The following is a 15,966-nucleotide window of genomic DNA, read 5'->3' on the forward strand; positions in this document are numbered from 1 at the left end:
CACATTCGGCACCCTCATGTCTACGCAGATATGCAGTGCGTCCAGCTACGTTTAGGTTTTTTGGTGACAACAGTGGTGGAGACCCAAGGGGTGGTGCTGGTGACTCTTTCAATTATGCCAGCTTCTTCGAAAGGTCTTAATTCCTGCTCCACCTTGTGAAGGTGAAATGACACGTCACAGGCTCAATTGACTTGTCAATGTGGAGTCAGATTGCTGTGCCTTTTGGGCACCTGATGCTCTCGAACAGTGGGGAAAACTCTTGCATGAGATTCTAAATCTCATTGGCATGGATACTGAATGCAAAATTTACTAAACCAAGCTCTTGGGATGTCTGGCAACTTATCAGAAACCTACTGACTTCATGGGCGAAGTAGATCTTGGCTTTTGTGAATGAGTATGTTGGTGTGGAAGACACCTGCGAGTCTTAGGTGTGATCAGTTGCCAAAAGCATAGACCTTGACTGTCCGGGTGAGGTAGGCAGTTCCTGGTACAGATCGGCAGCCATGAGATTGATAGAGGCTCCTGTGCCGATTAATGCGGTGATTGAGTGGTTCTGTATTTTGACATCGCACTTGGGGGAAGCATGGGTAGATGCACATTGTTGCTCTATTACATCTTCTGCATGAATGGTCTCCTGTTCATCATCATCCATATCACTCTCTTTCGCTGTTTCAGAATGGGTATCGATGGGGCACCCATTACATTTGGCTTGGGAATTGGGTTGCTTTGAGGTCGAATAACAGACTTTTAGAAATTGTTCCGTTTTCGGCTGGCTCCACACTTTTCCCTCATGCTGGGCAGTCACCTAGATGGGGAAACAGCCCCCCACACCATCTACAGGGTTTGCTAGTCAGCCTGGGCATTTCTGACTTTGACCTGTTCGGTTCTTTGCTAACGGCATTAACTGATTGGTTGTTTCAGGGTAGTTTTCCAGGTGTGTAGCCGGTGCCTTGGACAACAGCTTGTATCGCCCGAGGGTGAGAATTTCCTTCATCGAAGTGTTGGGCACCTGAAAGACTTGTTACCTGAGTTTTACTGAGGCACACCCTTGTATAAATTGTGCTCTGACTTCATCTTCTTTGTTTGGCAGGGTGCACGTGCTAGCCAGGTCTCTCAGATGGATGTTAAAGATATCTACAGATTCATTGTGTTTTTGGTGTGCTTCCTGGGGGGTCAGCGTTTGTAGTCAAGTTTGTGAATGGTTCAAAATGGCCATTTATTTCATTCTTGAGTGGCATGTACATGTAGGGAAGCCAAGCTTCCACAACCGTTTTGGGGATCTTATGCACCTCTGCCCCTCCCAGGTGCAGGACAGCCTCGACAGCCTCCAAGTAGGTTTTGTGGTGCTTGACCTATGCTTTCCACCTTACGGCCTGAGTTGGTGGAGGGCCCAACACAGAAAAATGTTCTAGAGCCGGGATGGGTGCCATCTTCCCTAGAGCACCAGAGCTGGGATGGGGCTGGCATGCTGGGACAGTGGGGGGCCACCACAAGTGTCCTCAGAATCTGGCTGCTTAGCAATCACACCCAGCGAGAACCAGACTCTACAATCCAGTCACTCCCTTCAGGTAGAAGGAGTAGCGGCCAAACCCAGGCAAAGGTCTGGGGAACTCTGCACTGCTGAGTCTCTCTTGGTGTAGGCCCACAAACAAGTCAGCGTTCAGGTGGGCGAGGCTACTGCAGAGGGAGGGCTGAGCATAAACCCTTGCCGTGTTAACCCAGCCAAGGAGCGCGACAATATAGCGCTGGACCAGCCTACAGGGTCCTAAGGTGACACATGACTGTTACGCCGCTAAGGCCTGCAGGCAAGGCCACTGCTAGCTGGGTGGGGCCACCGCCGAGTCGAATTCAGTGCGAGACGCCACTTGCCCACACAACTTAGGAGGGGAGGAGGCCTGCTGAACCCTCCCTCAACAGCATGCTAGGAAAGTGCAGTGAAGCAGTTAAGCCTCTCTGACGATGGGTTTTCGCTCTGGGGGCTGGGAGGTGCGGTGAGGTCTCATAGAGCCTCTCCCGACCGGTAGGAGAGGCAACTTAGGCACACGGAGTCATGGGCATCCTCGTCACCAATGTAGTGGTCTGTGTTAGCGCTAGCGTGAAAAACACACAGATACCGCTGGTATGGTTCATCAACTGGCCACGCATAAAAATCGCCAGCCTTTTAATGGGCCACGCATTTCAGGACTCCAGACTGTACTAATGTAAGGACACCTACGGGCATGCACCATGTTAAATATAAAGCAGGTCCCCCCTCTGTAACACAAACCACATGGGTGGGTCTGTGCAGCCCCCAACACTAAAGTTGGCTGTGTGATCCTATCTTTAAAGAAGATACGTTTAGATATTTTATAGTGCAAATGTATGTGCATACCCAGGCACACAGGAATACATACACTATCACACCCAGGCACACACTCATGCATACACTGACACACCAAGGCACACACTGATCTATACACCAACACACCCAGGCACACACTGATCCATATACACATACCTCCAGGCACATACTGATGCACACACTGATACAACCAGGCACACACTGATACATACATTGACAGACCAAAGTGAACACTCTTACATACATTTACACACCCAGGATCATACTTATGTATATGCTGACACACCCAGGCACACACTGATGCAGACACTTACACACCCAGACATACACTAATGCATACAGTAAGACACCCAGGCACACACTGATGCATACACCAGCGCACCCAGGCACACACTAATGCATAAGATCACATACCCACACACATACTAATATATACACTATCACCCTCATTAACATACTGATGCAGATACTGAAACACAGAGGAACACATTGACACTGAGACATCCAGGCACACACTGATGCATACACTGATACATCCAGGCATATACTGATGTATACACTGATGCACCCTGGCTCACACTGATATCTACACGAATAGATCCAAGCACATACTTATGCATACACTTGCATACCCAAGCACACAGCAATGCATACACTATCAGTCCCAGGCACACACTCAAGCATACACTGACTCACTCTGGCATATACTGATCTATACATCAACACACTCAGGCACATACTGATCCATACAGTCATACATCTAGGCACACACTGATACACCCAGGAACACACTAATGCATACACTGACATGCCCAAGCACACACTGATGCATAAACGGACACACACTGACACACCCAGGCACACATGTATCAATACACTGATATTCCCAGGCGCACACTGATACAAACACTGACACACCAAGGCACACACTCAAACATACACTCATATACCCAGACATAGACTATGCATGAACCCTCATACCTAAGTTCTCACCTATGCATACACTAACATGCCAGTGCACACACTCATGTATACACTAACATACTTAGGTACACATTGTTCCATATACTGAGACACGCAGATACCCAGTGATGCATATTATAGAACACCCAGGCATACACTGATACATATACTGAAACAACACTTCACACACTGATATATGCGCTTGCACAGCAAGTGACTCATATATACTTCATATATACTTTAAAGAAATGAAAAGACAAACACAGCTCTTCTTATGGGTAAATGGCGTGGTTCTAAAAATAACCTTTTTTAACAAAACACGTCTTTTTTTCTGTTGATTTCGATTTTTGTAAATGCTCCTTAAACAAAACAGGTGCACAACTAACCAACAATAACCATAACAGAAAGCAACAGGCTTTCTAACTGCAGAATACTGTAGAAAAACTGCAATAGTCAACCGAGTCACAAGAAAAGAGATAAACAAATGCGAACAAAAAGAAAAACGGGCAGGGTAGAAACACCCTGACCCCCTAGGCCTGCTCAGGGTGCCCACATTGGCCTGCAGGGCCCAAAAAAGCATTAGAAAAAAATGTGTCCGAATTCACACTAGGAGTGCGAATCCAGCCAAGAAAATACAAAAAAAACAAAGCCCCCCCACACTGCCCCGGGGACCGCCCCAGGGACCGCCAATTCACTGGGCTTGATTAAAGAGTTGCGTGGGCACGCAGATCCCCGCAGACCCGGGACCGCCACCCGTCATGGCTTCTTTTTTAATGGGTCGGGAGGCCCCCCAAGCCCCGGGGACTACCACCCCCGGGGCTTTTATTGATTATTTTGCAGGGGCACACGGCCCCTGCTGCCCTGTAGACCGCCACTCCCGGGCTTTTTTTACAAAAAAATACACCTGTGTGGGAGGGCTTGAGTCCCCTCCACACGCCCCGGGGACCACCACCTCCCCGGGGCACTAATATTCAAATGCGGGGTCCATTACGGACCCCCGACCCCCAGGGACCACCACCTTCCCGGGGCTACGCAAACGTTGGGAGGGGGGCCGTGCCCCCCCCCCTCCTAGAGCCCTTGATGGTCCTGGGGACTCACCATCCCCCAGGGCCGGCTCCTGCAGTGTCCCGGGGTGCCCACCCCGGGACACTGCTGTTTGCTATGGCAGGCGGGAGCTGTGCGGCTCCCGCCCTGCCAAAGCAAATTGTGATTGGGAAACCTGCTCTCATTTTCAAAAATCAAACCACATTGCTTTTCCACATGGGGAGCTGCAAGTCAGCGGCTCCCCATGTGGAAAAGCAATGCTGGCTACCGCAGGACGCGGGGAGACGGCAGGGACCTTGGGGCTCCCCCACGGTCCCCCACGAAGAGGCCAGGCCCCAGGGGATGCGGTCCCTCCATCAAATAAAACAAAATAAATAAATAAGAGGCGCATCCCCGGGAAATGGGGTCCCCTGGGGCTAATAATAGAGGCCTCAGGAGGGGGGCCACGCAGCCCCCCTCCTAGATTTATATAATAATATGTATTTAAAAAAATTATGGCCATGCCCCGGGGGGTGGGGTCCCTGGGGCCGAAATTTGCCTCGTTAGGGGGGCCACGCGGTCCCGCTTCTTAATTTTTTTAAAAACCAAACAGCCGCATCTCGGCTAGGCCCATCCCCTCCCTGCAGCACTCAGCAAATGTGCCCCCTGGCACATTAAGTTGGGGAATTAATTTCCCTTGAATACTGAGGGTCCCTGGGGGCCAACTAGCCCACCAGGTACCTACAGTATGTGCCATGGATCTGCATTGCAGAGAGGTTTTCAGAGGCCATGCCCCTTTTTACACATGCCAGGGAGCATGTTTGCAGAGTGGTGGAGAAAGCGGGCATGGCCTTTGTCTACCTCTTACCAATACCACTGCATGGGGCATATCTGGAGGTAAAAGGTAGGCTAGTTGGCCCCTAAAGGACCCCTAGCAGTGAAGGGGACTTCAATCCCCATCCAAGAGCGTGCCAGGGAGTGCGTTTGTAGAGTGATGGGCAAAGTGGGCATGGCCTGGTATGAATACGTACCAATGCTGCTGTGTGGGTCTGACTGGAGGTAATAGTTTGGGAAGTTGGCCCCCAAGGATGTCCTTGGGGGCCAACTACCAGTCTTGTTACCTCCAGTAAGTCCCACAGAGTGAGATTGCTAAGACGTCTTTGGAGGCCATGGCCCCCTTTCTATACCACTCTGCAAACGTGCCTCGTGGCAGACTACGGGATGGGGGATGAAGTCCAATTTAGTCCTGAGGGAGTTTGGGAGCCAAGAACCCCTCCTGGTACCTCCTGGAAATCCTACGCAGCGGAATTCCGGAGCGTTGGTTGGACGCCCAGCGCCCTTTCTCCAGCACTCTGCAAACGCGACTACTAGTTAAAGTAGCATATTTCTGCACCTCTGACTTACAGGTAGGTTTAATTCCCCTGCCCTATTATGTACTAGGGCCTTACAGAGGAGGTCATGCTAATCACAGCGGTACCCAAACGCATAGTGCTCCCTAGTGTATGTAGGTGTTTTCACTGTATTCTAAGTGTCTTTTAGCATAGCACTGGCTCTAGGCCTGGTTAGTCAGAGTCAGTTACCACCAGTACCCGTTTGAAAAAGTTGTGGGCACAGGATGATTTTGCAACAAGGCCTCTTTCCGCTCCTCTGTTGCTTCTTTCTGCACGTCTTGCTTCTTGCAAGACGTGCTTCTTCCTGCACTTTTCTTCGTCTTTGTGGACTTCTGTTGCTACTTTCTGCATTTCTTTTGCTTCTTTCTGTGCGTTTATCTTCTTTCTTCACATGTCCTACCTCTGTAGGCATAGTTAGAAACTAGCATTTAAAAAACCCTTGAAATTCACTGAAAAAAACATAGGTTTCAGGCATGTTATAGTTAGAAATGAGCATTTAAAAAAACATTCACATTCACTGAAAAAACCATAGGTTTCAGGCCCGTTATAGTTAGAAATTAGCATTTAAAAAACCTTAAAAACTCACTGAAAAGACCATAGGTTTCAGGTATGTTATAGTTAGTTGGACATTTCACTTGTACAAAACCATAGAAATTCCCCTGTTATAGTTAGTTGAACTAACTATAACTCGCGCCCCCGCCATGCACTGCCGATGACGTTACATATTACATCATTTATGACATGGTCAGTGACATCACTGATGACATCTCAATTGACATCACTGATGACATCATCCATGTGAAAATCTAATCTACCTCCTCACACTGTAATACAACCTTTGATACACCCACTCTACCAGTTACTACATACACACTCACTGATTCCTAAGTCTACATACACATCCACTCATTCACCCATAAAATCGCTCATAGATGTAGTCACTCATCAATACAACACTATCATAACCACTCATACATGTATACAGGCACTCACAAACCACCACTAAGCCAGACTTACACACACACCTAGTCAGTCATGCAAAAAATCAATCACACTTCAATTTACTGACCTATACAGTTATACACACACCACATCAGTTATTCAAACAGAAACAAATCCATATTTAAACTTTTCTACAATCACTGATACAAGTACACACTCATCCATGCAGCAACTCTCACAATCACCGATCCTCATGTAAAGTCATTTATATACTTCAACTTTCATATAAACAGCCTTTTATATATGTAGTTACTTGGACATTTAACATTAAGACATCCATTCTCTCACCAACACACCATACACACACTCACACTCATACAGCTGTTTCCACATGCACTCTTGAACCCGTACACAGTCAATCAACCACTCAAACATTTATGCACAGACTCATACAACTCCCACCCACTCACACACACACCCAGGCACCCATACAGATACTCCGACAACCAATCAATAACCCATATATATCCTCATGTAGCTACTCACCAAACCATGCAACCGCTTACACACCAAGTATCAAACTAAACTGTGTGAATGTCTGTATCAGTCACTAACCCATGTATTCAGTAAGACACATGCAATCACTCACTTAAACTTTCAATCACATATCTACTAAATCCTCCATCCAGACACTTATACACCCAGTCAATCTTCAATACACCTTGGCATATATATATAATACATATTTAAACTTTATAGAAACACACATTAACTGGATGATGTCATCAGTGATGTCATTTGAGATGTCATCAGTGATGTCACTGACCATGGCATAAATGATGTAATATGTGACTTCATCAGCAGTGCATGGCGGGGGAGTGAGTTATAGTTAGTTCAACTAACTATAACGGGGGAATTTCTAGGGTTTTGTACGAGTGAAATGTCCAACTAACGATAACGTCCCTGAAACCTATGGTTTTTTCAGTGAATATATATATCTAATATATATATGTTTACTGAAATAATCAAAGGTTACGGGGTGTTATAGTTAGGAAATAGAAGTAAAAAGACCTTAGAAAGTCATTGAAAAAACCAAAGGTTACAAGGACATTATAGTTAGGCTCAGATTTCACTCTTACAAAACCAGGGAAGCTCAGCAGTTACAGTTAGCTGAGCTAGTTCACGGGTTCATTGCTTTTACGTGATCAGAACAAATATCGTAGAGTTAGTGTCATCTATATTTGTTCTTCGACTTTGTTTAGCGGACCCCAAAAAACTATACTTAATCCAAATATATTTATCTGTTCACTGCTTTCTCTTTTTTCTGCTATTGTGTGCTCTCTGGTTGCTTTTTACTCGTTTACACTACTTTCTCCTTGCTTTTTCGCTTAACATTTGTCTACCATCTACTTTCTACGTTTTCCTTGCTCTTTTGCCAATTTCTGAATGTCCTCTCAATGCTTTCCATTGTTTTCACTGCCTTTTCCTTGCTTTTTCCCTGTTTTTATGCCTTCTCTGTGCATTTCACATTTTCAGCGCGCTTTTTCAACTGCTGTAACTTCTTTTCCCTCGTTTTCACAGCATAATCCTAGCTTTTTCTCGCATTTTTTCTGTCTTCTCCTTACTTTTCCCTAGTTTTTACTGCTTTCTCCTTCCTTCTTCCTATGTTTTTTGAGGACTTCTCCTTGTTTTTCCCCGTAGTGTGGTGTTGGAACCACACAGGAGATTGGCCATGTAGTCTAACCACAGGCCTGGCCTTGTTACCAACCTCAACTGCATTTAAAAAGCCAAAGAAATTCAATAAAAAAAAAAACAAAGGTTACACCCACGTTATAGTTAGGAAAATAACATTTGTAAAAAAACTTCGAAATTCACTGAAAAAACAAAGGTTTCAGGGACATTATACTTAGGCTAACATTGTAACTTACACCCACACAATGCACTGTTTATGATCTCACATATTATATCACTCATGACATAATCAGTGAGATCACTGATGATATCACTGATGACATCTCAAATGGCTTCACTGATGACTTCATCTACAGAATCACTCACACACCCCATGCAACCACTGACATATCCATTCACAGATCCATACAACTACTCACAGACCTGCTCAATAAACCAGACAGCCACTCACACCGCAACTCACTCACCTATACAGGCACCCACACAGCCATTCACTTACCCATAAAACTACTCACATAATCACTCACACAAACATACAATTCACACAACTACACACTTAGTAAAACGTACAATGCCCATGTCTTTAAAATTATTTGAGTTTCGACCCCTCTTTAATATGGTTAAAAAGAGCTATGAGAAGTGGGAGAAGTTCATTGGAAAAAGTTTTATATACTTCCACAGGGATCCCATCGCTACCACTGGCCTTAATGTTGGCCATATTTTAAGGGCAGCAAGGACACCACCAGGCACTATTGCTCTAGTAAATGTTTCTTTATGAATAGAGGAGACTTTCAGGAACTGTTACGTATTAAAATACTGTTCTAACTCCTCATCTATGACCATCATCATCTCTTCATATATTCTCTTATAGTGATATAAAAACACCTCAGCTATCTCTTTATTTTCAGTCACTTTTACTCCTTTGTCCAATTTTTTTATTGTGTTAAATGTATGTCTATTTGTTTGAGGGTTTTTTTGTACAGGCCAAAGATGTCCCTACCTGTTGGCTCACCTCATAACGTTTCCGTTGGAAGGCTCTGCTACCTGTCATTTCCTTTAATGGAAAGAAATCTCTGAGTTACGGTTCTGACCTTGATGGCCATTCTTGTACTGATTGACAGGCTAATAAAAAACCCGAGCCTCCCATTCATACAAAAAATTGGCTACAGCCATTATCTACCGCTAACTGTATATCCTGACTCCTACTAGCATGAACCTAGTTAATTTGGCTTTATATGAGATCACCTGTTCCCAAAAAGCAGCCTTGAATGCTTCCCAGACCATAAAAACAGAAGCTGTATTAGAATTTACATACAAAAATTCCAGAATACAACACTTTGTATCATTTATCCAAGTTTGATCCATAAGTAATAATTTGTCGAATTGCCATCTTCGACTCTTCCTCTGAGTCATCCGTAAAATCATGACCAGTGAGACAACTGAGTGATCTGAAAAGGGGTTAGCCCTTATTTGATGACACCCCTCTTTAAAAGGCTAGTCACCAAGAAAAAATCTAATCGAGAGGGTGACCTAAATCTGGACAAACAGTATGTGTATTGTGAAAAATCGGGATAGGCATCAGGGGTCCATCAAAGTCATATCTTGCTAAATTATGTTTAGTAACTTAGCAGTTATTGGCTTCATCTGTCTCCTAATATGAGGTATCATATCTTTGATCTTGTATGAAATGAAAGTTCCCCCATCACTAGTGAACCCTCTACCTATATTTTGATATTATAGATTTAGATTTGCTCTAGGGCCTCAGCTTCATACAGTAAGGGACCATAGTAGTTTAAGAAATTCAACACATCGTCTGCCACACAGACCTTGACCCAGATTCATCTACCCTTACTATCCCTTAATAACTCCTTAATTTGCCATGCTAAGGAATTAGAAAATAATATGGATACCCCTCACATCGCTACTCCTGTCGAGGCATAATAAGCTAGTGAACATTTTTCTTGGATCGTTATTTTAGGACTATTGTTCTTAATGTGAGCTTCCTGAAGGAAAGTCACATCAGGATTAAACGAAGTCAACCACTTGAGCAGGGCCCCATATTTTTGGTTATTTTAGAAACCATTCACATTGCAGCAAATAACTTGTATCTGTTGAACCATTATTGAACAACTGAACTGAGCTTAACCTCCTCCATTATCATCAATATTGGCCACATCTTCTGCAATCCATGCCAGGTGCTTCACCTCAGTTGCCCTCAACCATAAATACATTTAAGCAATATATCCTCTCCTGTATCCTTTAAACAACATAACAAGCACACAACACCAAACTGACCTGCACAGCTATTTACACAACCAACTACTCAAACATATAAGCACTCACACAACTATTCACACACCCACACAACCTCTGAGCACAACCAGACACACCCGCAGAATTACTGAAACACATACCCACATACTCACACAACCACTTACAAACCCATTGACCCATCCATACAGCTACTGACATGACCACTCACTCATCCATATAAACACTCACACAGACATCACTCTCTAATACATCCACTCACACACTAACTAACGAAACACACTCAAACAAGCAAACATTCACTCATAAAGGACCTCATATACCTCTCACCCACACATACAGCCACTCACACATCCACTCAGCCAGTCGTACTACCACTCACATACCAGCTTATTCAAGCATTCAGCCACTTGCACACCCACTCACCTACCTATACAATCCCTAAGGCAGCCACTCACATTCAGACTTTAAAACAGTCACTGAGATGACATATGTTTAAAATAGGATTGCTCGGTAATGTCACAGACAAAATAATAATGTAACTTCTACAGTAGATTTGTATCTATCCTTTTAAATCTCAGAAATTTTCGTTAAACACTTACACTCAGTGGTTGATGTCAAACATGATGTCATTTGAGATGTCATGAGTGATGTTATCAGTGATGTCACTGAACTTGTTATGACTGATGTAATATGTGAGGTCATCAGCAGTGCTGTGCAGGAGCATAAGTTATAGTTAGGTGAGGTAACTATAAATGCGGAATTTCTATGGTGTAGTACATTGTAAATGTTAACCTGACTATAACAGCCCTGTAAATATTATAAATAAATATATATTCACTGAAAAAAAGAAAGGTTACAGGGACGTTACAGTTAGTTTAACATTTAAAACTTACAACACCATAGAAATTCAGCAGTTATACTTATATATATTACTTTATGCAAAACAAAGCAACCTTCTGTTCAAAGACGCACTCGAACTCAGACATAGTAAGAATCAACAGCTTATTCTTGCCTCGGACAACTTCTAGCCATCTCAGCCTTACGCGTTTTGGAGCCAATCTGCTCCTTGTTCACAGGCAGACATGTGGCAACACAAAAACAGGAAGCACTTGACTCAGCATGTAATTTATTACCTCCTTTAATGGGCAGCAGGTGAATACAGCCAATGCCACATGCTGCTCTTTGTAGTAAACGTTCCCTTTAGTAGGTGTGCCTTTGTAGGCTTCCAGTGCTTTCTTTATCATTTCTTACCGCAGTGGGACTTGCAATTACACATTACATTTGGTGTTTTTTTTCTTTGCCCTCCAGTGGGCCTCCACAGTATGACATATGTTTAAAATAGGATTGCTCAGTAGTGGCACAAACAAAATAATAATTTAACTTCTACAGTAGCTTTGTATCTATCCTTAAATCTCAGAAATTTTCATTAAACACTTACACTCAGTGGTTGATGTCATAAGTGATGTCATTTGAGATGTCATGAGTGATGTTATCAGTGATGTCACTGAACCTGTCATGAGTGATGTAATACGTGAGGTCATAAGCAGTGCTTTGCGGGAGCATAAGGTATAGTTATGTGAGGTAACTATAACTGCGGCATTCCTATTGTGTAGCACATTTTAAATGTTAACCTGACTATAACGCCCCTGTAAATAATACAAATAAATATATATTAACTGAAAAAAAGAAAGGTTACAGGGACGTTATAGTTAGGTTAGCATTTAAAACTTACAACACCATAGAAATTCAGCAGTCATACTTATATATATATATATATATATCTCATAGCAGTCCGCTCCTTCTGGCAACCCCTCGCCTTCAGTAGGGGTGGCTCGTTCCCGGCGGAGCCACCGGCACAATATTCCTTTCAAAACGGCGTTCCTTAGCGAGCACTCGGGCAACGTTAAACAAACACAGTCCACGTACCAGTCCACAAAAGTAAGATTTATTACTCCATAAATCAAACGTTTGATTTATGGAGTAATAAATCTTACTTTTGTGGACTGGTACGTGGACTGTGTTTGTTTAACGTTGCCCGAGTGCTCGCTAAGGAACGCCGTTTTGAAAGGAATATATATATATATATATATATATATATATATATATATATATATATATATATATATATATATATATATATATATATATATATATATACATTACTATATATATATATAAATAGTAATGTATATATATATATATATATATATATATATATATATATATATATATCACCTACCGGCAGTCACCAGTCGATAGTTATAGTTAGGACCAAAGCTTCCATAGGAAAAGCGTTTTTTGTTTTGCCAATAACGTTGGGTGTGCTTTACGAATCTTCACTAATGTTTTTTGGTTCAGTTGTTGTGTTGACAGTTTCGGATTGTACGTCAAGCAGGGGCTGAAAAAAAGGCGGGCCCAAAACACGTTTTCCCCATATTATGTCTATGGGGATTTTTCAGTTTTTGAACACGGCCACAGCCTGAAACGCTGAACGGAATTACACTAAATTAGGCAGAATGGAGATGCTGGTCCAAAAAGTGTACTTTATGTGATTCGGTGTAAATCCACTCAGTAGTTTCAGAGATATTTAAGATAAAAAAATAGAGATATATGAGAGCCCAACCCCTACTGAACCCCTACTGAAATTTGATTGGCTGCCAAATCTTCAACCAGAAAGTGTTAGCAGCCATCTTGGGACTCTGTTAAACCAAGTCCCACAACAAATTTAAAAAACAAAAAGTGGGAAGAGGGGCTCAAAACACGTTTTACCCATTTTATGTCTATGAGGATTATTCCATTTTTAAACATCGCTACAGCCTGAATCGCTGAACGGAATGACACCAAATTTGGCAAAAAGGTAGATGTTGGTCCAAAAAGCATGCTTTTTGTAATTTGGTGAAAATCCTTTCAGTAGTTTCAGATATATTTAAGTTTAAAAAATATAGATATATGGGATCCCAACAGCCTACTGAAACCCTACTGAAATTTGATTGGCTGTCATCACTTCAACCAGGAAGTGTTGGCAGACATCTTGGGACCCTGTTCAACCAAGTCCCACCAAAAAAATTTAAATAAGGAAAAGGGGCAGGGTAGAAACACCATGACCCCTTAGGGCTTTGAGGGTCCCATTGGCTCCCCCAGGACACAAGAAAAGCATTTAGGAAAAAATGTAAGAAAAAAAAAGAGGCACGGACTCCTGCGCTTAGTTTATTATCAGCCCCCAAGTCGGCCAGTTCCTCGGGACTTTTGTGATGACAGGAGGGGGGAGTGCACAGGCCCCACCTCCTGAGGCTTATTATGCCCTGGGGACCACCACCTCCATGGGGCTTCTTTAAATATGCATGTGGGGGAGGCCTATACGGCCTTCCTCGCTGCCTCGGTAACCACCACCTCCCTGGGACTTCATGGTAAATTAATGGTGGGCCACATAGACCGCCGCAGCCCCGGGGACCACCACCTTTCCATGGCTTTTTTTAGATTGAATGCACGAGACCGCACGGTCCCCCCACAGCTCTGGGACCACCACCTCCCCAGGGCAAATACAAACAAAGGAGGGGTTCATGTAACCCCCTTCCTGGAGCCCTAGATAGACCCGGGAACCGCCACCCTCCCAGGGCCGGCTCAATCAATGTCCCAGAGTGCCCAGTCCCAAGAGATTGCAGTTTGCTGTGGCTTGGCACAAAGCGTAGCAGAATTGTTTGGGGACCGAGGGAGCTGCATGTTTAGCAGGTTTCTCTGTCCAAAAGCAATGCTATCTCCCGGAGGGTGCGAGGAGGCGGCAGGGACTGGGGGGCATTCAGGCTACCCCAGCGGGCCCTAATGGAAAGGCCAGGCCATGGGGAATGGTCCCCCTCCTTTTTATGTTTCTAAAAACAAAAAAAAGGGCAGGATCCTGGTGATGAGGCCCTCAGGCCAAAATTGGCCCAGGAGGAGGGCCGCGCTGCCCCCCTCACAATCCTTCTAAAAAATAATGTAAACGGTCGGGCCCATAGCGACGGGGACTCAGTGGCCGAAAATGACTCAGGGAAGGGGGCCTCACAGCCCTCTCCGTGAAAAAAAAAGAAAAGAACTGAAAAAAAAACCTCTGGTAAATCGCTGGAGGCCACGCTCTCTTCACCACCACTCTGCATACACACCTCCTGGCGCACTGCTGGTGGGAGGAATAAGTCCCCTTGGATCCAGGGGGTTGTATGGGTGTGTGGATGGGTGCATGAGTGGTACTCTGGGTCTCTGAGTGGGTGTGTGAGTGGTTGTATGAGTGTGTGAGTGGCTGTGTGGATGTGTAAATGAGCATTTGAGTGAGTGTGTCTGTGAGAGGGTGTATTTTTTTTATTGGGATATGGATCCATGGATTCACGCTGCGCTGCGCCGAGCATCACAGTGGATCCTTGGGTCCTCATGCACCCAAGTAAAAACATTCTTGGACAATTTCTTGCTCATGAGGGTGCGCTCATAGACCCTCTTTGAGTCCCATGGTGTAAGGAGACCTCCATCCTGACCCCTTATATCTATTAACACCATATTTCCTTCCCACCAGGAACCATGTCCAGAGTTACAAAATAGCAGCCGCAACTCTTTTCTCAGATTGCGACCAGCCAATCATTGCATTGCTGTTGCCACGTGGATCCATGGTTCCGGATCTCTAGCAATACATAATTTTCTTTTCTTTAATAACTCCAAAACTACTGAACACATGTACACCAAATTTACAATAGCGCTCTATCTGGACCAAGTGCAACATTCTGCCAAATTTGGTGTCATGTCGTTCTGAGGTTCGGGTTATAGTTGTGCCTAAAATACCCATGAGAAATTTCATGGGGAAAATGTGCTTTGGGATCCCCCTTTTTCTCAGACCACTCTTGACAATCACCCAAACTCGTTTTGAAAATTTTATGTAGATTCATTAAATGGCACAAGCAAAACAAAAATTGATTTTCCTCTGGAAACTATTGTCCTAACTATAATTACCCACTGGTGACCGCCAGTAGCTAATACAAATATCTATATATAGATATAGGTATGTGTGGGTGTGGGTGTTTATATATATAAGTATGTGTATGAATATTACCTACTGGCGGTCGCCAGTAGGTAGTTATAGTTAGGACCTAGCTACCATAGGAAATCAGCAACATTCTATTGGGAATAACATTGGCGCCGGTTGAATAAGTTGCGTGTAATTTTCCAAAATTTAGGCCAGCTCCGCTCTGCTTCTTCCCTGGAAGTTTCGGGGGGATTTGTCATGTAGGGGCCGAGAAAAAAGGGGGGTCCCAAAACGTGTTTTCCCTATGTTAATTTCCATAGGACGAATAGACAAGGCTACAGCCCGAACCGCTGAATGGA

Source organism: Lissotriton helveticus, chromosome 5_1 (assembly GCF_964261635.1).
Source record: "Lissotriton helveticus chromosome 5_1, aLisHel1.1, whole genome shotgun sequence".
Lineage (NCBI taxonomy): Eukaryota > Metazoa > Chordata > Amphibia > Caudata > Salamandridae > Lissotriton > Lissotriton helveticus.